At 47.6% G+C, this 25957-nt stretch overlaps 1 protein-coding gene across 3 annotated transcripts in view; it reads left to right on the top strand.

Annotated features, from left to right (window-relative positions):
- The window catches only part of GAB2 (GRB2 associated binding protein 2), a 95258-nt gene that overhangs the window by 379 nt on the left and 68922 nt on the right, over positions 1 to 25957 (top strand). The window lies entirely within an intron of this gene.

The raw sequence follows: 25957 nt of genomic DNA, 5'->3' as shown, positions 1-25957 counted from the left end.
TTCTCCGCCCGCGATTCTTCTGAATCCCGCAATGTTCCGACGCTTTGAAGATCGCCCCGGTAGCGCTCGGATCGCCCTTTGTGCCATTAGCGGCCGAGATCAAAACATTTTGAGGAAGTTGTAAAAGAGGGTCCAAATGCCGCCTCTGTCACATTCCCCGCTGTTCGTTGAAAGAAATAACTGTTCTTCAAGCCCTGCTCTGCCTGATGGGCCCCGTGCAGGGCTGGAGGAGCTGCCACCCTATGACTCGGCACATCCCTCGCCCCGATGCCAGCATCAGCTCATGAGGATGTGCCTGGTTGAGTACTCTCTTTCCTGGGGACATTCACCCTCCACCCATGGATGCTCTCCCTCCCTTCATGAGGATCTCCACCCATGGATGCTCTCTCTTCCTGGGGATCTCCGTCCTTCGGTCTCATCTCTATCCCATGCATGTGTTTTTTTGGATCCACCTGCCTGGTGTTGTGTGATGGAGGCATTGCTATGTACCCTTCAAAGGGAGGTGGCTCGTTAGTCCTATTTTACAAGTTAAAGTAAGGTTGGAGATGTATCCCATTTGTGGTTTGGGGTTACCAGCCTCACCCAGAGCAGAGGCAGCCCGACATCAGTGGTTCTGTCAGCCCACCCCAATAGCAGCCCTATCAGTGGTGCTGTGTCTCCTTGCATTGGACCCTTTGCAATCCTTTCCCTTGAATGCCTGTGCCCCTTTGAGATGTAGGGATGGAGCCGGGAAGGAATCCAACCCCAAATGTACTGAGACAGAGGTGCAGATGGCTGTTTGTGTGGGAAATGTCCAAACCCCTAATCCACCCAGGCATTTCTGGGAGACGGACGGGATGACTTTGTGCACGCTGAACTGTGGAGGATGCTTTTAGCTTAATGGAGCAAAGCACCTTCCTCCCTCAGAAATCAACTAATTGCCTATCCTGAGTCACCGGTGGCCTTAACTCATCGAACATCATTAGCTCCCCGGCGTCCTCCCCGTGAAAGGGCGCTCACACCGCCGCCTGAATATCCAGCCTGTGCTCCGGCATTCCAGCATAAATCTGCTCAACGCCACGCACGAGGGCGTGACACGCTAATTACCGACGTGCATAAGGAGTGCTTTTCATCCAGATACACCCCAAAGTGCTCTTTGCAAGCCACCCATGTCTCCAAAACATCCTTATTTCCCCCACCCCCCCCTTCTCCCCGGAGGAAGCGCGGTCGCGGCGGGATGCGCCCATCCATCCCACGCAGCCGTGTGGGGCAGGAAGCGGCGCTGGGCAGATGGAGCTCGGGGGGATTGCTGGGCATTGACTTCCCCTCCAGTCACTCCAGTTGCCGTGGCTTCCTGCCTTGTGGGTTGGGTCTGGGGATGTTTGTCACCCATTCTGCTCCATCCCTTTGGCAGCCCTTTGGCAGTGGGGTTGAAGCCTGGTTGATCTTTCAGGTCCCTTCCAAGCCAAGCCGTTCTGTCATTCTACAACCCCTATGCTTTTTACCATAGTAGTATAAATATCATCCAATAGTGGTTGGATGCGTTGATCAAATGGTTCTCTCCAATAGTGGTTGTGATTGTGCAGCTGATAGCACTGCTCCCATGCAACCTACAACAAAAACACATGCTCGGACTTTGATTTTCCACGCACAAAAAGCCCCCACGGTGGCTTTTGTACAGATTCCCAAGGAAGGATTCGCCGCTTTTCTTGGTTTATATTCTGCTTTGCGACCTCAAAGGAGGAATCTCAAGCTGCAGGATGCTGCTAATTGGGTTTGAAGTTCCTGCTCTGCCTGTATTGACACAGGGAAGATGATGGATTTATTTTCTTTTTGACAAGAGCTTTTCAGCAGTGTGGGTCTGCCCATGGGCGTGTTGCTGAAACTGCCCTTGGAAGGGCTGTGCTGTGTAAGCCAGGCTTTGTTTTGGTTTTACTTTTCAAGGAGAGCTTTGGCAAGAGGGGAGGATGCTCAGTTTTCTTTATGTTATCCATCCAGAGTCTGCGGGGCAGGGAGCTCTTCTCTGATCCTCATGGCGTTCATCTGGAGTTACGGTCTCGCTTTAGTGGACTGTGTGTGGAAAATACTGGGGTCAGGAGTTTCTCTTCCATGGTGTGATGCTCACCAGATCAAACAATGACTGCTTCAAGGTTGAAATAAACTGTGCCTTTCTTGCTTTGTAACTGGGGCATGTGTGGTCTCGGGGCCTCGGTCTGTTGGGCTCTGGTCTTGGATGAGCCTCATAGATATGGTACTGGAGGAAAATCAGGCAAACACTTGAAGATCAAAAGCATTGGAGGCACCAAAGTACCAATACCTCAGCTCTGCTTGGGATGCCAAGGTCCAGCACTGGTTGGCTTGAGTATTTTTCAAGGCAAACACTTTAATACCTTCTCCCCTTGTGACTTTCACGCGTGGAGAGGTCTTATTATGTGCAGCCACAAAGCACAGAGCCATCCTTTAGCTCTGGCTCTTCCTTAAAGCACCCATGCAATAAATTAACAAATAAATAAATATGTGTAAGTATATATATATATATGTGTGTGTGTGTGTGTATATATATACATACCAAATCCAGTCCCTAACCAAACCCCTTGGCTTTCGTTGTGTGATCAATTATCTCCCAACCCCATGTGGGTTTGGGGACTCAGTTCTCTTTATGCAGAGCCAGGTTTGAGGTGGACTCCCATAGAAAGGCAATGCAGAAATTAACTGCTGTCATTGTTGAGGAGCTCAGAGCTTCCTGTCGTTAAGTCAGCATGTGCATTTATGTACCATGAAGGCAGTGTGTTTTCTGTCTGGCTGAGATGTGCAGCTACAATTCTGCTGCAAACAAAACCTTTTTTCCTTGCACTGGTTTTACAGTCCTTTAATGCTTTTCTTGTTCTCCCACTGTTTTAAACACTGAGGGGAGTGTTTTGCTTGGTGAGGCAGTGGACATCTTCACATCAAACAGGAGCAGTTTGTTCAAGGTCATGGAATCATAGGATCGTGTGAATTGTAAGAGGCCTTTAAAGGCCGTGTGGTCCAGCTCCCCTGCAATGAACAGGGACACCCACAGCTCCATCAGGTGCTCAGAGCCCATCCAACCTGACCTTAGGTGTCTCCAGGGATGGGTCACAACCACCAATTTGTGCAGCCTGTACCAGTGCCTCACCGACCTTATTGTAAAAAACTTTTCCTTATATCCAGCCATCTGAAGGTCATCTGAAGGCTTGCTATGTCTCCTGTGCGGTGGGAAGAGCTTAAGGGATGCCATGGGTTGAGCTGCTGAAATCCTGCAGCCCTATTTCTCGAGTATCTCCTGCTGAAGGGCTTCTTTTGCTTCTTTTGGGCCCTGAAGTAGATCCTCAGTATCCCGCCTGAAGCTGCACAGCAAGGACATCCTCATTAAAAAAGAATAAGGGATGTGGACAAAGGAAGCAGGCATAGGATGAAGACATAGGCCAACCTGTGCAAAGAAGTGCTAGGCTGCCCAAATGATTGGGGTACCAACATTTCACCTCGGTTGGCAAGCTGCTAATTTGGGGGGATGGGAGAAGAAAGACATCCTTTTATGTCTGCAGTGAAAGTCTAAGAGATGGCTGTTAAGCAAACTGTGTTCCTCCTTTTCTTCCCAGTGGGTAGCTGCTGTGTTTGTCTGTGCCTTACTCAGGATGCTCCCCTCTGCTGAAAATAGAAAGCAGTTGCAGACACTCCTGAGAAAAGCACCAAAAAATGAGCAAAAACCTAGAAAGCGTGTAAAGGCTAAAGGAAATGAAGTTGTTTAGTCTGGGGATGAGAGGAGAAATAACAGTCCTTGAGCATGTCAAAGGTAGCTGCAAAGGGGAAGGGAGTAAACTGTTGTCTGAAGCCAGCAATGAGAGGCCAAGAAGTGCTGAGCTCAAGCTGCAGCAAGGGAAATAGTGTTAGGAAAAAAATTCCTAAGCTCTGCCTGTGAGGAGTGGAACAGATGGTTTGGGATGAGCTCGGAGTCTCCGTCGGAAGATTCAAAGAGCAGGTTGTCCAAGCAGTGCCTCGGGAGCGCCTGTTGTGAGGCAGTGGAATAAATTTGACAAATTCTCCACGTCCTTTCCAGTACTGGTTTGGGTGAGTTTAGGGATTTTGAGCCTGAATTCAGGAAGGACAAGAAAGAGGCTTTACCTGGGCATACATGGGCATACATGGGATCAGATGGGTGTGAGGAAAGAGGGTGGTGGGCATGGAACAGGCTGCCCAGAGCAGTGGGCGAGGGCCTGAGCTGCTGGAGCTCGAGGAGCATTGGGACACCTCTCTCAGACATCGGGTTTGGATTTGGGCTGTGCTGTGTGGAGCCAGGGGTTGAACCTGTTGACCACTGTGGGTCCCTTCCAACTCAGGATACGGTATGATTCTGTGATTCCAGCTGTTCAGCTGCCTTGCTGCACCCTGCTCCTCCCATGTAATCTACAACCTTGATTCAAAAGAACCATCAGAAGGTTTGGCTATTGTCATCTGCCCCGTGATTCAGAGGAGGGATGAGCACTTACTCTTCCAGAGAAGGGTTTGCAGGTCAGAGGGTGCGTTCCCCTTGCCAGGGCAGCACCACCTCTCTTGTGCAACACTGCACAAGGATCATGCTCCCTCTCTCTTGTTTCTCTGCCGCATCATTACTGATGAGTCAAAACACACAGCCTCTTCCCTGCAACCTTCTCTTGGACCTCTTTCCTTGGGAACAGGTCTGCAGCACTTTCCTGGGGTCGCTGTGATGGTGGTGATACTCTTCATGGTGATCGTCTGGACGATTGGACTGGGTGACTTGGAGGTCTTTTCCAGCCTCCATGATTCTGTGATTCTTCATCTAAAACTTCCATCTACTGTAAGGGTTGTTCAGGGGATGGTGGAACCAATCTCTTCTTGGTTGTGACAAATGGCAAAGCAAGGAACAGCAACAACAAACTGCCTCTTCCCTAATGAGGTCATGGTGCAGAGGGTAAAGCTCCCACAGAATCTGCAGGGTCTCTGTCTTTGGAGAATTTTAGGGCTTGGTTGGAGAAAATCCCATCTATCTTGATATAGTCCCACCTCACAGAGCTGGACCAGAAAACTCCAGAAATGCCTGCATGCCAACATTTCCCATATATCTGTGGCACAAAGCAGCATGGAGACACCGAACTAGGAGGCAATGTAACTGCTTTAGCGCAGCTCCCAATGCAGTTGGATAGCCCTTCTTATTTTTATTTTATTTAGTTAGTTATCTATTAGCAATGTGGCCACTAAGATGATCAGAGGGCTGGAGCACCTATCCTATGAGGAAGGTTGAGGGAAATGGGCTTGTTTAGTTTGGAGAAGAGAAGGTTGTGGGGACACTTCATTGTGGCCTTCCAGTACTTGAAAGGAGCTTATAAACAGGAGGGGGAATGGCTATTTATGAGGGTAGAAAGTGATAGGACAAGGAGAAATGGTTTGAAACTGAAACAGGGGAGCTTTGGGTTAGATATTAGGAGGAAGTTTTTCACACAGAGGGTGGTGACACACTGGAACTGTTTGCCCAAGGAGGCTGTGGATGCCCCATCCCTGGAGGCATTCAAGGCCAGGCTGGATGTGGCTCTGGGCAGCCTGGTCTGGTGATGGGCGACCCTGCACATTGCAAGGGGTTGGAATTCGGTGATCCATGTGTCCTTTTCAACCCAGGCCATTCTATGATTCTATGATATGTGCTATGCTAAGGCAGCTCCTCTGTTACTGGGTTTGATCAAGGTGAGCGCAAAGTCATGCCCAAGGGGTAAGGTATTTCTGTTGTGAATGTCATGCTTTGTGCTAAGACAGTTTGGCTGACATCTCTTCTTTGGGGCTGCGTTGTGACTTCAGAACTGACTAGCGGTCCTGGCCAAGCCCACAGTAGATGTGAGAGATCAGTGGACTTAAGGACTTAAGGACCACAAATAATACTTGAGGAAAGTGTTTTGGGAAGCTTGCTTAATTTCCCTTTGGAAGAGAGCAAAAGTGATACTCAAACCCTTCTTTCTCTTTTTCTTTTGGAGTATGCTAGATGCAAGAGATGATGTAATAGTGTTTACCAGACCAAAGCACATAATTTATAGTAGTGACTCAAAGGCAGAGCAAATATTATTTATTTGGATTACAGTAGCAGCTGAGGAAACCAGAATTTGGACTCAAAACACTTGGTGTTGGCCTTGAGCCAGCAGTGTGCTCTTGTGGCCAAAAAGGCCAACGTTATGCTGGGGTACATGAAAAGAGCATGGCCAGCAGGTTGAAGGAGGTGATCCTCCCCTCTGCTCTGCCCAGCTGAGGCCATATATGGAGTACTGTGTCCAGTTCTGGGCTACTTGGTTCAAAAAAGTGAGGGAACTGCTGGAGAGAGTCCAGTGGAAAGCCACAAAGATGACTGAATACCTGGAGTATTTCCCTTATGAGGAAAGGATGAGAGATCTGGGACTCTTCATCATGGAGAAGAGGAGACTGAGAGGGGATCTTATCAATGCTTATTAGATATCTAAAGGGCAGAAGTCAAGTGGATGGGCCCAGGCTCTTTTCAGTGGTGCCCAGCAATTCTATGATTCTGTGATTCTGTGTTGGGTGTTCAATGAGGCCATGTCTGCCAGAAGGGTTTGGTCAGATGGGGATACTGAGACATAGAGCGAGTTGGTGGTTTGTCTGCACATGTGTTGAGGGCCATCCCTGCTTGACTTAGAATAATTAGAATATAGAGTCATTAAGGTTGGAAAAGACCACTGAGATCATCTAGTCCAACTGTCAACCCACTCCCACCATGCCCATTAATCCATGACCCTCAGTGCCACATCTCCACGGCTCTGGAGCACCTCCAGGGACAGTGACTCCACTGCCTCCCTGGGCAGCCTGTGCCAATGCACTGCCACTCTTTCTTAGAAGAAGTTTGTCCTAATATCCAACCTGAATCTCCCCTGGTGCAACTTAAGGCCATTACTTCTCATGTTATCACTATTACCTGGGAGAACTTGCTGACCTCACCTCACTACAACTTCCCTTCAGGTAGTTCCTCCCATCTAGTTGAGTCAGTACTTCCCAAGGTCTTCTTCCCCTGTTGTAATGCTGAGATGCTGCAGCTGGATCTTAGGGCAGCCAGAGGTGGTGATGCAGCACTTTCATCCCTGTCTTGAGAAGGGTGCACAGGGAGCAGTCAGAGGGCTGAAATAGGCTTCTGAGTTCTGTCGCTCCTGTACTGCATGGCCCACCCTACCTCCATGGCACAGACCCATCCTGCCAAGAATTTGAGCAAAAAGAGGTTCAGCCTAGAATCAGCAATACATGTTGTATTTAAGAATAAGCCAGGAGTGTAGCTTGAAGAAGAAAAATCTCTCATTTTTATTGCATGCTGGCTGATCTCTGGACATCACCACTGCTCCCTTCGAAGCTCAGAGCAGAGCAATGCAAGGGGGAGCAGGGAAAGCTTTGGGATTTTGCTTGACGTTTCCACTTTCATCCATTACATCTCAGCATTACATCCATGCCAAGAAGTCTTTGGTGTTAGAAATGAGTTGTTTACAGTGCTGAGCTAATCACCTTCTATGATTGAATGCTTTTGTAGTATATATATATATGTATGAAAATTAACAAAACATCAGCCTCACTCCAAAAAAACTCATAGTCATCTTCAGCTTATGAGCTGTGCTTTTAGAGAATGAGAGGAAAATGTGAGTGCTGGCAGTGTGTGTTTCTTGCTGTGTGTGATAGCCAGCGGTGCCTGTTTCTCCAATGAATCTGGAATAATTTGATGCCAGCAACCTGTGGGGGGATTTCATCTCTGGATTTGTCCTCTCGTATTTGATTCCTTCTTTCTGAGCTCTTGCGCAGTTTTCCTGGAGGAGGTTGGAAGGATCTGGGAAATGTTGCATCAGTCTGCATTACAACAATACCTAGAAACGAACTTCTCTGTCCAAATGTGATATTTCTCACCCAAAACTGATGCCTGCTCAGGATGGGAGGTTCACTTTGAGGCCAGAAATTGGACGTTTTTATTTATAGTTTCAATCTGGCTGTGCAGCAGGACCAGTTGAGAGCAGCTCTTAGACATTTCTGTATTAAGCATTTGAATTGCTTCTTCCTCTTAGCAAGCTTTGCCAGTTCTGCTCTGGCCCCTTCTTCCCGTGGCCTCAGTAGATTTAAATCCTGTGTGTTCAGTCTGTATTTTTCCCTGTAAAGTATTAACAGAGATTTCTTCTGGTTGGATTTTTGGACGGTTTTTTATTTCATTTTTTTTCTATTACTTTCTAGCACCTTTTGGGCACCTGAAATACTTCCACTGTGTCTCATGGGTTACTCTAGGACGCTGTCCTAATGGCATCTCAGCACTTGTTATGCATCATATTCCGCTTAAACCTGGTATTTTCCAAAGGCATTTGCTTTGGAAGACATTTAGACATCTTGCTGGTGGTGTTCCAGCTCCTGCATCCATATGGTAGGATGGAAATAACATTTGAGTCAAAGATTTGCGGTCTTTGAATCTCAGATTTTCGGTGATTAAGTTTTGCTGATGATCACAGCTGCTTGTTCAGGTTCCACCCTGACTTTCTGAATGTCCCAGTGGAGTTTTTTACTGCTGCTAAAGGATGTCAGTTGGCTTGCTCAACAGACACTTAATGTCATACCTGAATGGGGATTGTCTCATTCCCAAAACTGATTGGTAAACCTGCCTTGTCCTCCTCTTTCCTGGTGGCACTGAGGTATCTTCTGACTTTTCCTGCTGTCACAGAATGACGGATTGGTGTGGTTTGGAAGGAACCTTAGTGCCTGTCCAGTTCCAACCCTTACCATGGGCTGGCTGCCACCACCAGGTCACCCAGGGCCCCAACCAACCTGACCTTGAGCACCTCCATGGATGTGGCACCCACAAGAACAGGGAAGGTTTAGGTCCTAATTCAGCTCGGGTGTTCAGTGCATCACCACTGCCTCTCCTTTTCAAAGTCTCTCTCAACTCCCTTCTACAGAGCACCTCAGCACATCCAAGTCTTCCTGCCATGCAGCTTGTGGGCTTGAGATCCATCCAGTGCAGGAAGGGGCAGACCCAACACATACCCATACCAGCATATTTAAGGCAAAAATAGCCATGCTGCTCCCACGCCGTCCGTCCTGCACACAGCTCCTTTGATTCCAGCTTTTCTGCAGCTCTCTGTGTCATTCCTAAATAACCCCCTCCAGATAGGAAGCTCCCAGGAAAATGTCATTTGCTGTGACAGAGGAAGAATTGCTGACTTGAGGCTTGTGTTCTCCCTTCCCTGCCTCCTCCAGCCCCTGACTGCTGCACACAGTGTCAGAGCGGAGTTTCCAGCGGGGCAATGGGGAATAGAAGAGCTCATTGTTTTGGGGTCAGGGCGCAGGGTTGGGGTGGCAGAGGAGGGGAACAGAGTTGGCAGCTGAGCCCATCCCTACCTATATATAATACGTGTATTATCCGTAGCGACGGCAGCAGTGCAGACAGTGAGCAGTGTGTGATTCCTGCTGGCTCAAAGCGGGGGTAAAAGATATTAAATAAAGAGAAATATGAAATAGAAGACAAAATAGAAGAGATGGGATGCTGGTGATTACGGGGAGAGCGGGGCTTGGGGTCCTACTGTCTGTGCCAGGCAGATGCTGAGAAGCGATGCAGGCTGGTCCCTGGAGGAGGCTGGAAATTGGGGTTTGAGCTGTGAGCCATCTGTGTGTGCAGAGAGCCTTCCTGCCAGCAATCGGGACTTTATCCCACAGAAATGTGTGTGGGTGGACCCCTGACACCAAGCTCTTTGCAGAAGGGCGAGGAGAGTGATTAGGAGCCTGGGAAAGCTGTACACCATGGGTCTGCAAAACAGCAAGGGACAGCCACCTTCCAGAGAGAGTGAATGGGAGAGAAGCCTGGTAGAGCACACAGGACTGCCATCCGTGCAGAGGGGTCCCACCTTGGCTGCTGGGATGTTTTATGGGGTGCCTCATAGCGTTTGGCACATCACCAAGGGGCTGTGGGCTCCAGTAGCACACTGTGGATATCCCGCCCCATCACTTGAACCCACCCGTAGAATGGGATGTGTGCGATGTGACCCCATGTAATGGGGAGAGCTGTCTGTCATGATGTGATCCGTTGGGGAAATGGGATGCTGGACCCAGCTCAGAGCCCACGTTGGTCCCCTTTGCACTCAAGAATCGGGCATTTATGATCCCTTGGCATCAAATGTAGAAAAGGAGCTGGTCATGGACATTCAGGCTCGTAAGACTTCTTGGAGAGTTCCCACCTACAGCACGGCCTGCATCGTTCTGGGACCAGCAAGATCCAGCACAGAGCCTCTCCCACCACCGTGATTTGTTCTCCTGAATTGCACCCCTTGCAAAGCAACACAAGCAAGGGCTGGAAAGGACCGGGCTGTTGTCTTAAATGCTTGCAAAACACGTTGGCTGAGGCTTCGACTCAGAATCAATCAGTGAGCTCGTTTTAGCATCAAATCAGCACGGCCAGCTGGCACGCATGCAGGAGATGCATCATGTGCTGGCGTTCCAAGGAGCGGTTTGGGATGGGTTCTGTGCAGAGGGGAAGGTCGTTTGCACACTTTTTTAATACTGAAGGCACTTCAGTAATTACACGCATGCGCAAGCGGAGGTAGGCTGTCCCACAGGTCGGTGTTGTGGACGTTCGTTTCCGTGAGGATCAAGGTGCTGAGGGCAAGAAGCTGCAAGATTTGCATTTCTAATTAGAAAAATAAGAACTTTTAAAGCCTGTTCTTTGCATTTCTTTGTACCTGAGGCCACCCACTAGCCAGCCATAGCTGGGGCTGACACAGAAGGTGAGAATCCAGCACTGTGTGCTCTGGATGAGCTGCTCATAGATCACACGCTCCTGTCTGCCGCATGGTGCTGCTCAAACTGCTGTGGGTTAGGCACGGTCCTCACCTCCTTTTGCAATGTGGGAGGGCCCTGGTGTAAACCCTCCTTTGGATTTGTGGCTGTCAAGGCATGTGGAAGTTACGACTAATTATAAAAAGAGAGATTTAGGTAATGTACTGGGAGGAAATTCTTTACTTGAAGGATGGTGAGGCCATGGCACTGCTGCTCAGGGAGCTGTGGGTGCCCCATCCCCAGAGATGCTCAAGACCAGGCTGGATGGGGTCCTGGGCAGCCTGAGGTAATGGGGAGCAACCAGCCCATGGCAGAGGCTGGAACTGGGTGGGCCTTAAGGTCTCCCTGCAACCCGAGTCACTCTGTGTTTATCCCTTTGTACCCAAACACCATCAACATGGGACAGAATCATAGAATCATATCACAGAATCATAGAATGGACTGGGTTGAAAAGGACCACAATGATCCTCTAGTTTCAACCCCCTGCTATGTGCAGGGTTGCCAACCAGCAGACCAGGCTGCCCAGAGGCACATCCAGCCTGGCCTTGAATGCCTGCAGGGATGGGGCATCCACAGCCTCCTTGGGCAAACAGTTCCAGTGCTTCACCCCCCTCTGTGTGAAAAACTTCCTCCTAAGGAAGTGAGGATAGGTTTGGGTTTGTTTTCTTGCTCTGACTTTTTACACTTTCCTTTTTTCACTTGTTAACATTCATCTAACCTGAAAATTATGGTATCTTGGCATCACAGCGCTGAGGTGAAGAATTGAAGGATATGAAGGATCTGAATACCCATCATCCCAGCTTAACAGAAGTTTGGGGTGAGCAGTTGGACATCCAGCAGGTTTCTGAAGGAGAAATTGCCTTTGTGGCTGTGCTGGATGCTTTATAAATAGGAAATGGATGTGTGAAGTGACTCTTAGGCTGTCAGAGAGCTGAGAATTGGATATCAACATCCACCAGCATCCTTCAGTCCTGTCTTCCTACCCGTTTCTACGTTGCATCCCACAGAATCACTCATGGGTTGGAAGGTCCTCTGGAGGTCACTGGTCCCACCCTGCTCAGGCTGTGCTCCTGGTAAGGAACCCCTCATGTCTGCCTTTCCTTGCAGTCAGTGCTCCCAGACATAGGGTCTGAATTTTGGGAGGTCCTGTTTGGAGTTGGGAGTTGGACTCGATGCAGCTCATGGGTCCCTTCCAACTCGGGATATCCTGAAATCCTATGATCAACGAGGCAAGGCGAGGAGTGGATTCAGCCTGTTGGAAAGCTCAGCCCGAGAGCCAGGACAGAGGATCTGATGAGCGGAAAGCCTTTCAGACGTGGGAAAGGAGGGGGAAAGCTGAGCCCTTGATGCTGGTGCTGCGCTCACCGTGGGTTTGTGCCCTGCAGCTGCAGTCAGGGGATGTACTCAGCATACACACGTGAGCTTGCTTGGGTAACGAGAGTAAATCTCACCCTACTTTAGTGTGTCTGGGGCTAAAACGTGGTATAAGAGCAACGCATATAATTTTGTACCGCGAGCTGCTAATATACTGTGCTGTTTTGGCTATCAGAGCAACAGCTAGAGGCTGTTAAGATAATTTAGTGGAGGCTTGCAGTTATAAATACATTTCCATCATGACTGCGGGTTCTAATAGATATTAAATTCAGCCAAAGGGTTTTAGTATGATTCTTTTTTTTTTTTTTTCATTGCATACTGCCCAGTGTTTCTGTTTTAACTTATTTATCTTAAGGAATGAATCAGGGATGGCTATTAAATATGTTGGTTTGTTTTTAACATAGAAAGTAGGAGTTGTAAAAGGGAAAAACAAACAAGAAAAAGGATGATGCAGTGTAATGTTGTGTAATGCAGTCCTTCAGCAGCGTGGCTCTGGGGTGCCCTACTGCCATCCATGCTAATACTACTGGTATGTAGAGTAGCATGCAAAGCTATTGTAGTGCAAATCTTTGTTACACACAAGGGTTTTGATTGGAGTGTTGGGGTGAAAAGGACAGGAATCTTCTCTGTCCACTTTGGCCTCCATGCAACCGTGCAGAAATTAAGAACTCCTGTTTTGAAATTGGAAGACAGCTTTACCCAAACACCTGCATCTCCACTCAGGACCTTAGAAACCCCCAGAACAACACCCATGGGTTTCCAAACCTATGCCAACCCCATAAAGACATCTCCATGCAGCGCTGAGAGGCTGGCAGTGTGAGAAGCAGTGCAAGCTTCTGTGGGAATGCCTCAGTTCTCCCCCTCTGCTGCCTTCATCTGAATAATAACAAGCAAAAGTTTGAAGGCTTGGTTTGGAACTGGCTAGGTCTCCAAAAATAGGCTCTCCCTGGAGATTGCTCCTACTTCCTGCTGGGCTAGAAATGCTGTGCTGACAGCCTCTGTGCATGGAAGTTTAGGCATCCCTTGGAACCCAAAGCATGAAAGAATGCAAAATAATAAAGGGAATCAGTTGAGTTTATTGAAAATCATAGAAGGCATTGGTTTGAGCTTTGGAAAGTATTCCTCTCCTCCTCTCCCACATAGAACGGCACCTGAGCCAAACCCTAATATTTACAAATATTTTTGAGATATTCCAGATTTTTGAGTTCGACTTGTTTTGAGTTCTTCCAGACTAGCCTCTCTACTGATAAATAACAGCACTGGGCTTTGGCCATGTTGGAGCTCCTGGAAAGCATGGCCCCAAGCATCCATTGCTACGCTTGCTTCAGCTCTGTTTTCACCCATTTGGAGACAGCTTTTTATTATATATATATGTGTGTGTTTTTAGGTTGGAAAGTCTCTAACAGGGCCAGTGGATAGCTGATACCATCTCGTATCTAGATAGTAGTATCTAGTATCTAGCATCCTACAAGCTTGTCATCAGGAGTTTTACCTACCATCTCTCCTTGGTCTTTCCATTTATTTTGGTCCTCCTTTTTCCTTTTCTTTTAATTCTTAACATTTAGTGGATCCCTGCTGTCAGCCCCCTTTCCTCAGTGTGTACCTTTTTTGTGTTTGCTTACCGAGGACCTGCTTGGACAGTGCTGAGCACCTGATGGAGCTGTGGATATCCCTGTTCAGTGCAGGGGAGTTGGACCAGATGGCCTTTAGGAGTCCCTTCCAACCCAAACAATTCTGTGATTCTGCAAACCCATTGCCATCCCCCATGCTGCAATATCTTGCAGAAATGCAGCCTGAATCCCTGCCTCGAAGCACAATCCTACAGTGAGGACCAAGCCTTACTACTTCACACACACACACACAAAAAACCCCCAAACAACTCCAAGATATAAAAAGCTGCATTGTTAACCTGAATTGTCACATGGCCAGCCTGGGCTCAGGATGCTGGAAAATCTAAATTTCCAAAGTTGTTGATTAGGGATTTAAGCATGAAGCTTTTTTCCTCCGTCCCCCAGCTTTAAGGTTTCCACAGGGATGGCTCAGGCGATGCAGACGGCTGGTATTTCACCCACCATCTCCCCAGCCACACCAGCATCACCTCTAAAACCCGTGTTGGGAACAGCAGTTCAGAAAGGCAGTCTCAACCTTTCCTGTCTTGTTTTTCCCATCTGTTTTTAACAGTGTGCTCTTGCCATTTGGACCTTTCTGGGCTCGATCTTGTGATCTCCTGATGTATTATGACATTTCCAGCTTATTAGTAATGCTTTTGTTTATTTGATGGACTTTTTATTTTTTTATTTTTTAATATTATTTCCTTATATAATTTCTTGTTAACTTCTCTATCTTTCTTTTTTCCCCATTTCCCCTACATTGTGAGGAGGTTATCCCATCAACATGTCCTTCAGTTCACTTAGGGGCTTTTTTAAAACCAAACGATAAAGGTGATTTTTTTTTTTTACCCTTTGCTTTTCTACCACTGTGTAATCAAAGCCCAGGTCCTAGGGTGCAGAAGCATGGGAGCTCTTAACGTTGAGTTCATTTTTGCAAATTGCTTAAGGAAGACCAGCAAGAATGCATTCAGGGCTTGAGGTATCAAGTGATGGTTGGCTGGATGTAGGATTGGGGTTCGTCTCTGCCTGTAGCGTGCTGCTCTCCATAACCCATGAGACCTTCTCCAAGACCTCTTTTGTTCTCTCTCCTTAAATACCATCTGGTCCAACGGATGGATGTGGGAAGCAGGTTGCACAACCCCATCAGGCTTATATTTAGCAAGGCAAGACGTTGGGATGAAGCCAGCGTGCCCGCATTGATTTATTCTGGGTTGGTTCAACTTCATGCTTCAGGACCAAGTGCTGGGCTGCTGTGACCTGTTGGGGATCCATCTGTCAAGAGAAGGTGCTGCTGTACAGCTGAAGGGTTAGTTCAGGCTGCCAGAATTACTCCCCAGAAGCCACGGGGAGCTCAGAACTGCGGTGTCTGTGTCCTAATGATTTAAACATCGGAAGGCAGAGCTCCTTCCCAAAACCTCGCAGCTCCAACTGCATCCAGCTGAGCAGCAGAGACTTGTCCCTGAGTAATGAATCTGTTTTATGCATTGACTTTCCCAGAGAGCAGACTTCATCTCACTTTGTTTTTGCATAGAAATCACCGTGATTTCCTCCAGCGCCAGGGGAATATCATCAGCAGATGAGTATCAGTAGTCATAGCAATACTTTTTCTCAGTGGCAAAATGACCCTTTTAATATCATCCCCACAACCACAGAATCATAGAATGAACTGGGTTGTATCGGAAGAGATCTTAGAACTCGTCCAGTCCCAACCCCTGCCATGGCAGGGACATCTCCCATAGACATGGAGCCTAATGCCCCATCCAGCCTGGCCTTGAGCACTGCCGAGGATGGGGCACCCACAGCTTCTGGAGCAGATATATTTGTGTGTTTTGGCACTGGAATGGGCTGCCCAAGGAGGTGGTGGAGTCACCCTCCCTGGAGGTATTCAGGAAACATTTAGATGTTGTACTGTGGGTTTACTGGGAAATAGTGATGATAGGTGGATGATTGGGCTAGGTGATCTTGGAGGTCTTTTCCAACCTCAGTGATTCTGTGATTCTATGTCAGGGTAAACCTCATCTTCCTGTTACATTGAATAGTCTTGTTTAGTGGCAGATGCAGTAGAAATGAAAGGAGATGGCTGTAAAAAGGAATGATTGCAGGTGCCTCAGAGCAGGGTCAAGAGGACAAGCTTGTCCTTAATTGAATGCTTTATCCCAGCTTAGGTTTGAAGGATACAGAGGATAAAAGCGCTAGGCTCGGATGGATTCGTTCAGCTTGCTCAGATCCACTGAATTTAGCCTTCACAAGTTTATTTTTAATGCTGGGGAAGGCCTCACCTGCTGGAAATCAAGCGGATCGATGCACACTCGGGGTCCTCATCGGGCAGGAAGGGCTCCATGGTGGATACACATCGCACATCCCTTGGTTTTTCTCGCTGCTCATCTCAGCTGGGGACTTTTGCCAGAGTTCTGTGTTGGCTTTCATCCCTCAGAAGGACATGGGAGATAGGAGGGGATTCTTGTGCTCAAAGCCCTTTTACGAGCCGGCCCTAAAGGACGCAGCCAGGCCGATTTGTTGCCTAGTAGGGTCTCTCCAGCATTCTGAATGGGGTTTTCAGTATTCATAACCACGTCGTGCAAAAGGGGCCGTCAGTGCTTCAAATCATTAACGCCACTCTGCTGCTTTTCCTTTGCCATCTTTTTATTCTCCTCGTCCTCCCTCAGTTCTGTTTGTTGTTTTACTCGCTGTGTATCCTTTCAGAAGCAGCGCTAGCATATTTATTAGTATTAATTGGCATATGTGCAACAAATGTCACGCGAGGATCACAGAAAGCGTTGCCTTGGAGAAATCAGCAGATGTATCCCACGTGGGGAATGGGAGGCAGCATGGAAACCAGATGGGCATCAGCTGCTGGCATACCCTGATGGGGTTGGCCGTGATTGTGTCCTACATGGACCTTACAGTGGTTGGCAGATGTTCACTTCGAACTACTCCAGCCATGCCCTGGAAACCGTGCAGTCAATACTGCAACACCCAAGCCAACACTCTGCTCCTTCCCCATTGTGTCACCAAAAAAATGGGAGAAGTCTTTAGGAGGTGATAATAGGAATAATTTCCTGAAAGGATGGTTTTAGAGCTACTTATCAAGGTGTACCACCAATGCAAGCAGAAGGACCAGACTTGGAAGGTGGACACGGAGCACAAAGAAGGCCTGAAGCATCGTTTTCTTATATTTTTACCCCACTGAGCTGCTTTTCAGTCTTAATGATGGACAATAGGCACTTGTTCCCAGCCTATGTCCTGCAGACAGTGCTGGGGGGGGGGAGCAGCCCTCGCCCTGCTGTGCTGGGGGAGTTGATTTTTCCAGCCTTCCTCCTCAGGAACATTTGGCTCAAGGAAAGATTGTGGAGGAGGCAGAGCTCAAGTGAGCAGAAAAAACACGTGTCCTTGCAGTGTACTGCTTGTAGAGCAGTGCTTTGGGTTGTTACTTTTTTTTTTTTTTTTAAATATGTTCTCTATTTATTTATTTACTTATTTTATTAATTTTAAGTGTGTCTAAAAGCTTAGGAATCACGTGAGGAGGGTGGGGGCAAAGCCGTTCTGATGGATATGGGCTGTGTAAATATAAGGAAGAGAAATCTTTTCTGCACAATTTGAGTTCTCCCAGCAATGTGTTCAGCCTGGTTTTTCTCTTTCTCATGCTTTTTCTTTGGATGAATAAGTATGAGGATAGCAGAGGTCAAGGAAGCTTTTAAGAGCTTCATCTAAGCCCCTGCATGAGGCTACCATTGTCCCACAGTCTCTCACACAGAATCACAGAATCATTCAGGTTACGAAAAAGAACTGATATCATCCAGTCCAAGCCATCCCTCCATGCCCACTGACCACGTCCCTCAGTGCCACATCTCCACAGTTATTGAACACCTCCAGGAATGGTGACTCCACCATCACCTCCCTGGGCAGCCTGTGCCAATCCATCACCACTCTGAGAAGAAATTTTTCCCAATACCCAACCTGAACCTTCCTTGCACAAGGAAACAAGGTGCAGCATCACACCACGTCCCTTCTATTTGCAGCATGACCCAGTCCCCATAGGAGAGAAAGATACAAGAAAAGCTGGCTGCTGGGCTTTAAGACTGTGGAGCAAAGCAATTCCATCCTCTCTCTGTCACCACTTTATTCTCAATCCCAGCCTCTTCCTCCCTCTTTCTTCTTCCCCCTGCCCTCCCTAAATGAAACATATTGCTTCATCCAGATACAAGACGCTGAGCATACAAATTGCAGGTCCAAGTCTACTGTTCCTTTGCCCAACCTTACCCCCCCATGGCAAGCACTGTGCACAGCCCCATAGGCACTCAGTCAGGTTTTGCCCAAAGAGAGAATGACAGCATGGTGTCTTTTGGTGGGTCCAGTTGGAAGCACTGATATCCAAAAGCAGTGTGTGAGTAGAATCACTGAATGGCTGAGGCTGGAGGCACCTCAGGATCCCTCTGGCTCAATTCAGCCCCAGTAGAAACACCCAGGGCAGGGTGCCCAGCACCACGTCCAGGAGCTTTTGGAGATCTCCAAAGATCAGCCCCCAGCCCTGCGCTGATCCCTGTTGGCCATGCTTTTCCTAATGCAGCCAAAGACACCATTACCTTTTTTTTAAGGCATACTGCTGGCTCGTGTTCAATTTGGTGCCTGCAAAGGATGCCAGCTCCTTTTCTGCAGTTTGTGCACTCTGGGTTGTTGCATCTCAAGGAGGTGCTATGAAGCCAAGTGAGGGCCAGAAACAGTGATTGCATGAAAACCCATTTGTCTGTGTGTACTGAGACAGCTGGTGAGAAGGAAGAGCGTTAGGAAAAGAGGGAAACGCAGGAATGTAGCAATTCAGGAAAGAAAAACAGAATACTGTGGGTGTGTCTATCGTGGGGCACTGGGTTATCAGGATCAGAGGTGGTTCCCTTCTGGCTTTATCCTTCACCTTGTAACACAGCAACCAAACGCTGATGAAACCACCTTGTGAAGTTAAATTAGCACCGCCTGCAGCCTGTCTCCAGCTGGTGTGATGGAGCTGAGTGAAGTGCACCTGGGGGGTATTGCTGCAAAGGGCAGAGGGGCAGCGAAGCAAAACCTCTGCTGCATCTACTCTTCCTCAACATCCGTGCTGTGCTGGCCAAAAAAATCCCTGACCCAGATAGAGGAAATGAGGATTTGCAAGCTGGTTTCTACCACCGAGTTTTAAACATGTGCCAGAGCCAGCTGAATTCTCCTTGGGCTCTTTCTCTAGATAGTCGTTTTGTTTTCTGGCTTGGACAGTAAATGATGATTTAATAGTGAAGTGAATCAGTGTATTTGATCTTATTACAGTGATATAAGTCAAATCACATTCTGGGAGGCTTTGTAGTGCACATGAGGTTGCTGTCATGCCCACTGATGGGCAAGGAGAGCTACGGCCATGAAGGGATGGTACCCAGCAAGAGCTGCTTCTGGCTGTTCTGGTTCTCGTCCTGGAAATGTTGCAGTCTCTCTCATGCCTCAAGTGGGATTGGCCTGATCTCAGTGGGTTACTTTGGGCTAAAAGGTGATGGTCCCACACAAATATGTGGTCTGGGAGAGAGGCAGTAGGAGTTACAGGGAAAAGAACCAGCTCACTGGCCTCACACCCTCCCCGTGCATGTTGGTGAGCTGCTGTTTTGCCCATTAGGGAAGAATTTTGCTTCAACTTGCAGTTCTCCTGCCATCTGAGTCCTGCAGGATGGAAGAGGACGCTTGCAAGTGATATCATGTTTCATCACAAGATCCAGTGGGTCCTGAACACAGCCACGATACTCCACTGAACAGTACAGGATTGGGATGCACAAGGATGTAGTTGGATGGCCTGACCTTATGATACACCATGCAAAGAGTCAAAGCCCCTGCAGTTTCCGAATTGTCCCCTCCTGCCCCTATTTCTTAGTGAATTATAATGATTATTGGATTCAGAGATGTATGGGTAGGGGAGACAAGGATTTTGAAGAACTATCATGTCTATCCTGTATGATTTTCTACTTTGTTTCTTTCTTTTTATTCTGCATCCTCTTCTCTTACTTCTGAAAAGGCATCATGGGGTGTCAAATTTTGTCTTAGCTGGGGTTGGGAGAGGCTTGTTTCCTCCTTTGTTTGCTTGTTTTAAACATTCTGGGAGAAACTGTAAGAGAACAGAGCTGGGACAAAGTTGGACATAAAGATGTAGCAGAACACGGTCTAGTCCAGCCTCAAGAGCTGCAAGACATTATCTTGGATTGATCGTGATTTTAGAATGGTTTTGCAGATGAATCTCTGAAGTCAACTGGGAAGGTCAGAAGAAGATGGGCATTGAGGAGTGGGACTGGATTACCTTCAGATATCTCTTCCAACTCAAACGATTCTGTGTCTGTATGGTCAGGGTCCTTTATTCTCATTTGAAAACAATACCTCAGCAAGTTTACCTCTGGCAAGTTCCTTTCCTCAGGCTTTTCCAGAGATTCACCAAGTTACATCTTCTTGCATGTGAGCAAATAGGGTTGTGTTATGGTGCTATACAGCATGTGAGACAGAGGGCGATGCCAGTGGGGTCCTTATCAACTGCACATCCCTTTGGCTCAGCCTCACCTCCTGCCTCAAGCTCTGGAAACTGCTGACACATTGCATAGAAATGATGAGCAAATGGGGGATTTCCTCTCTTGCAGAGCCTGAGAGCCAAGCATGTTTCATGTCGAATGTTAACGGTGCAGAATCTTCAGCAGGGCTGTCAGAGAGCTGCTGGGCTGTCTCAGCAGAGAAGGAGAAAGGGATTTTCACTTCTTGCACTCCTACCTTACCTCTTCCGAGGCTTTCCTGCATGGCTTGAACCTTTCCCCAAGTGCACACAGTGGAAATTTGATGATTCAACTTCTTCCTGCAGCTTTTGTTGCCTCATCAGCTCCAAAGTGTAAACTCATCTGTCTGTCTTCATGTGATTCCCTCAAAATAGCTTCCCTTGGGCAGATGGTGTGGGGACTGGGCAGCCTTGTCGGCACAGTCTCCTTGGAGAGCTGCCACAGCTCATCCTGCAGGATGGTCCCTGCAAGATTTTAACTTTTCCAGAAGAGAACTCTTGTGAGCAACTTTATGCTATGTTGAGCAGTCTGGTGTTCTTTCTGTTGGGTGTCTGAAGTGTTTTGAAACCCTGGGCTCGCTTCTTCTGAAACATCCTTACTTCCTCCTATTGGACCTGGGGAGAGCAGGAGTTGTGACACACTTCAGCACCTCATGTGATATTGACCAAACCTTTAGAATTTATACTTGGGTTTTTTTGTTGTTGTTGTTGTTTTCTTGTTTGTTTATTTTTGGAGCAAACCCAGTAGTTTCTTGCAAGAGCCCCACACAGTTGTCTCAAGGATGGAGGGGTGGAGCTGGCTTCTGGTCTTGTTCTTGGGGCTGACCCCACAGCCCAGTGCTCACAGCTGATGTAACATGGCTTCTTTCCCTGAACACTTCCACGTTGCCCTGCGTGCCAGTGAGAATCACTGTCTAAGAATGAGAAGTGATTTAGTTCCTAAGCAACCTCTCTCCTGGCCTCTTGCTAAAGAGTGACTTAGCATTTTCCAAAGGAAATAAAAGAAAGGCATGGATGGCAATGTGTCGGGGCAGGTTCTTCTAATGCACTTAACCCCCAGGATGCTGGTTTAATGAGCAGCCACCAAGCAGCTGGGTCAGTGCCAAGAGCAGCATCGTTCTCCTTCTTTCCCACTGCTTTCATTTTCTTCATGATCTCAAGACATCATATTGTCTGCTGTCAGTTCATTTCTTCTGCTCCTCTCCATTCAAAAAACAGTAGAGTCAACTAATGTCATTTTATAGGGCATTTCTGCTGTGATGGCTATGGGTTTTATTTCAAACCCATGGGTGCCAACCCTAAAAAATGAATTAGCAGGCCACATCCCTGTCCCAGCCATTTCTGTCCATCTGAGATACTCCTACCACCTCCATTAGAGCAGTGTCTCAGGAAATTTAAATCTTTACTGTTTTATCTTGTTTGGATTCCCATAAGGCAGGGCTTCATGTTAATGATAGTTTGACCAGCTTTAGCCAGACTGTAATTCTTTATTTCTCTGTTATAGAGCAGCCAAAGCAATGGGCTGAATGTGTACATTCAGGTACTTGGTGCTCGAGTGGATATGTTGTATTTTGAGCCACAACTGTAGGGATAGGATGAGCTGTTGAAAGGAAGATGTAGGAAATGAGATAAGGGAAACCATTCTCCAGAGGAGCTCCAAGCCCTTCAGCCTCTTGGTGGCCCTGCGTTGGACTCTCTCCAGTATGTCCAGGTTTTCTTGTACTGGCTCAGAACTGGACCCAGCATCGAGATGTGTCCCACCAGCCCTGACCCATAGGGGATGGATCTCTTCTTGTGATCTACTGGCAGAGTATTCTCTGCCCAGCACAGCCCAAGAGGCTGGTGGCAGTCTTTGCCATGAGGACATAGTGTTAGCTCATGGTCAACTTGGTGTCCACCAGGACTCCAGTCTGGAGGACAAAGCTACTTTCCAGCCATTCAGGCCCCAGTGAGACCTACATCTCTGCCCAGCTATCTAGCCCATATCTCACCAGTTTGTCTATGAGGACATTATAGGAGACAGAAAGGAAAACATTAGCAAGCATTACTAAAATCACGTTGAGCAGCACGCACTGCTCTCACTGAGCCCAGCATCTCCCCCATAGAGGGCCATCGGGTTGCCTAACATGATTTAGTGGTCTTAATACAGAGGCCTAGGGGCCAGGGGATTGAAGAAGGTCGAGGCCACATGGTGACAGTGGTGACAAGCAGAAATTTTGGTTAACATCTAGCAGCATGGGAGGCATCCCTGGGCATGCACAGGGCTTCTTTGTAGAGCTCAGAAAACTTTCTCCTTTATGTTTGTGAAGTCAACAGCCAAGGGGGGAGGCTTCACACAAGGAGCACTTCTGCTGGATAAAGTAATACTGTCTAACCCTGAGTGCAGCCAAATCTGGCACAGATGCGTGGTTACATTAAGCAAAAGCTTCTTCAGCTCCTGATGAGGCTTTGAACCCAGAAGGAGCTAATGGCAGGTTTGGGATTAGGACCCAAGCATGAGCTAATGGTTGCTGATGAACCCCTCAAGCTGCAATGAGTTTCTATATATACTAGGAAGGAAACGCTGTTAGTTTTTATTCTTCTTCACTTAAAAAAAAAAAAGATGAAACAGTCTGGCAGAAAGTCAACATGCAAGGAATGGGGAGGCACACTGCCTCGTTTGTTGGAATGGCCGACAGATTAAATTAAGGTTTAAAAAAAAAAAAAATAGCGAGGGAGGGAGAGAGAACAAGCATTTTCTATGGGCAGAGTTCATTCGCAAGTCACTCATTTCTCTTGCTCTTCAGGGAGTGATATTAGACAATTAGCTAATTGGTTTGGGAGGTGACCTGTCAGTGACTCAAGGAGGAAATGTCTCCCGTGCAGTTTGACATAAAGAATATATTTTCAGCCCGTTGTGACAGCTGCAAGCACCCCCCATTAAAATCGAGCATGTAATGGCTGTAATAATAGCGAGCTTGGAATCCATCGTAGCGAGGGAAAAGCAATGAAAAACCTGATAACACGCACTAAATTGCAGCCAGAGCCAGTACGTTACGTTGTCATGTTCGAAATATTTCTGAATTATCTTATCATTAGTGCTGTATAAGCGCCAGAAGCCCTTCTGAGGTGAAAATCTGTCCCCAGTTACCTTTCTGAGCCCATCAGTTCAGCAGCTCATCTGCCTTCAGACCCAGGTATGAATGATGCGGCCGATCAGCACGTGTGAACTTGGGAGGACTTGGATTTTAGCCCAGTCCTTTGGAAAGACGTTCATAGAATCACTGAGAGTGGAAACAGTCCAACCATTAAAAGGTTGCTCATTCCCTTCCTAAGGTATCCATGATGTCTTCGTCAAGCTGACCGCTTAATTTTGTGTGTTCTGGCAAAAGCGGTGGGCTGGAGGAAAGAAAAGGGGAAAAGATCATCCCAGCAGGCCGTGCTGCGCACATCCCCTCCAACCCCAGACACTGATAGCACCAACGTAGCAAAAGCCGAGATACCGAAGGCAGCGTGTTGTGAACAGACAGCAGTCATGTGACGATGAGACAAAGAAAAGCAGGAAGCCTCCTTCAGCTGAAGTGATGTAATTTTCCACAAACAGAACTTCATTCACGTGAACGTTTAGAAAAAAAAAAAAACAAAACACAAAACAACAACCAGGGAAACAACGGCTTTCAGCTGCTGGCTGTTGGAAGGAGCTGCAGGTTGCACAAGGCCTGTCTTGTGCTAGGGGAGCAGAATGGGACCCGGCTCTCCAGATGTGGCTCCACAGTGCTGAGTAGAGCAGAAGGATCACCTTGACCTGCCGGTGATGCTTTGCCTGCTGCAGCCCAGGACACTGTTAGCCTGTGATTCTGTGAAGCTGGCGCTGCCATGAATGAACACCTTGTGTCCCAGCCGGCTGCCTGGCACAAGAGGTGGCATCCTTCATGCCCTCACCCTCCCATACATCCCGAGAGGATATTGGGTCCTCTGCATGGATGGGCAGGTGGGAGATCCAGGAGCCTGGAGCTTGGGCCCATGCGTTTAGACAGACAGCGTTTAGGTGATGAATTAGGGCGATGTTTCCCATCCTGGTGTGTGTCTGTGTCGGTGTCAGACGGTTTCACTGCTGCACAAACAGGAGACGGCTGCTATTTTAATCGCAAGAGTTGCTCTTAAAGGTCGTAAAATTAAAATAAACCCCGACAGGCTGACCCGTCATTAGTGGTAAAACCAACTGTGCACTACTACAGACGTCCCACAGCACGGTAACTGGACATAGGAGTAGGCTGCACCAAAAAAAAAAGCAGACATTTTCCAAACCAGTTTATTTTTATGTGCATCGCAGTGAACTTTACAATACCTAGTTTGTGTCCTTTTGCATGAAGGGTCAAAACGATGTGAAGTGCTGAAGTGTATGGAAAGTTCCTCTCTCTCCATCCTATCCCACCGCCCCAACACCAGGGATCACATGGTGCAGGAGTGGCAGAGCTGCAAAGCCCATGCTGGATTTCATGTATGGGGAAACAGCGGCAAATAAAAAATAATTATGGCCACATATGGTGCAGAACAGAACAACAAAAGATATTTTTTCTGCAGTGTGCTAAAGGAGTTACTGCTCATCCACCAGTTTGTTGGTTTGTGCAAGTGGTGTTGGAGGCTGTGGTTTGATGACCGTAAGTGTGAAGCTGTGATTTCTCTGAGGAGCTCATGCAGTGTTTGGATAAACAAACTGTTTTTCAGGGGATATGGAAAGCTGAGCTCATGGTGAGCCCCACAAAGCTGCGCATCAAGTTGTGCTTTCTATGAGATGAAGGGCTGAGATCTCAGTTGTTTAAACAGAATCAGTTGAAGATTTTTTGGATAAATCTTTTAGGGAGTAAAAAAAAAAACCTGCTTTTTCAAAACCAAGATATCTTGCAGAGAACCTTTGTTTTCAGAAAAAAAAAATTTTTTTGGAAAGGTATTTTCCCAGAAGGGAAATGCAGGTGGAAAGGAGGAACGATAAAGTGGGCACTGGATGCCCATCTCTCTGGATTTTGGGCATTTCGAGAAACTCACCCAGATGTGGAGGTCTCTTTCTAGAGATTCCCCCCACGGCTTTATTGATCACACAGTAAGGGAGCCCCTACCTAAATTTGGCAAGGGTCAGATAATTATTTTTAACATTTGTCTTTGGCTGTTTTCCTCTGGCTCGCCCTTTCCAGCTCTGGGGCACTAGCATGGATTCAGACCATTTGCTGGGAGATGTTTGCTAAAATCTCCACAGAGGTGCAACCACAACAGGAGGTTTCTATACATACCTCTCTCTGGGCTCATTGCAAACATCCTGCCAGGAAGAGGAAACATTTCCTCTGCCCCAGGATAACCTGTCTTCCTATAGAAAGAAAGTTTATGTTTCCAGCTGGAGCATATGAGTGTGGAAGAGGCTGCATCCCAAGGGCTGGCTTCACCGTTGGCCAAAGTCAATGGTGTGGCTCCTTGCATTGCGAGCTGGAAGAGCATCACTCAGGGTATTCTATCCCTCCCTTACACAAGATGTTAGTCCAACAGAGGTGTGCAAGGAGAGGGTCTGGAGGAAGAGTGAAAACTGCTGAGTTGTGTGTCATTAAAAAAGGAAGAAAGAAAGGAGGAAAGAAAGAAAGGAGGAAAGAAAGAAAGGAGG

The sequence above is a fragment of the Centrocercus urophasianus genome, unplaced genomic scaffold, assembly GCF_019232065.1.
Source record: "Centrocercus urophasianus isolate 14NV4802_14NV808 unplaced genomic scaffold, USGS_Curo_1.0 seq_74, whole genome shotgun sequence".
Classification (NCBI taxonomy): domain Eukaryota; kingdom Metazoa; phylum Chordata; class Aves; order Galliformes; family Phasianidae; genus Centrocercus; species Centrocercus urophasianus.
This window is presented reverse-complemented; position numbering and strand designations above follow the sequence as displayed.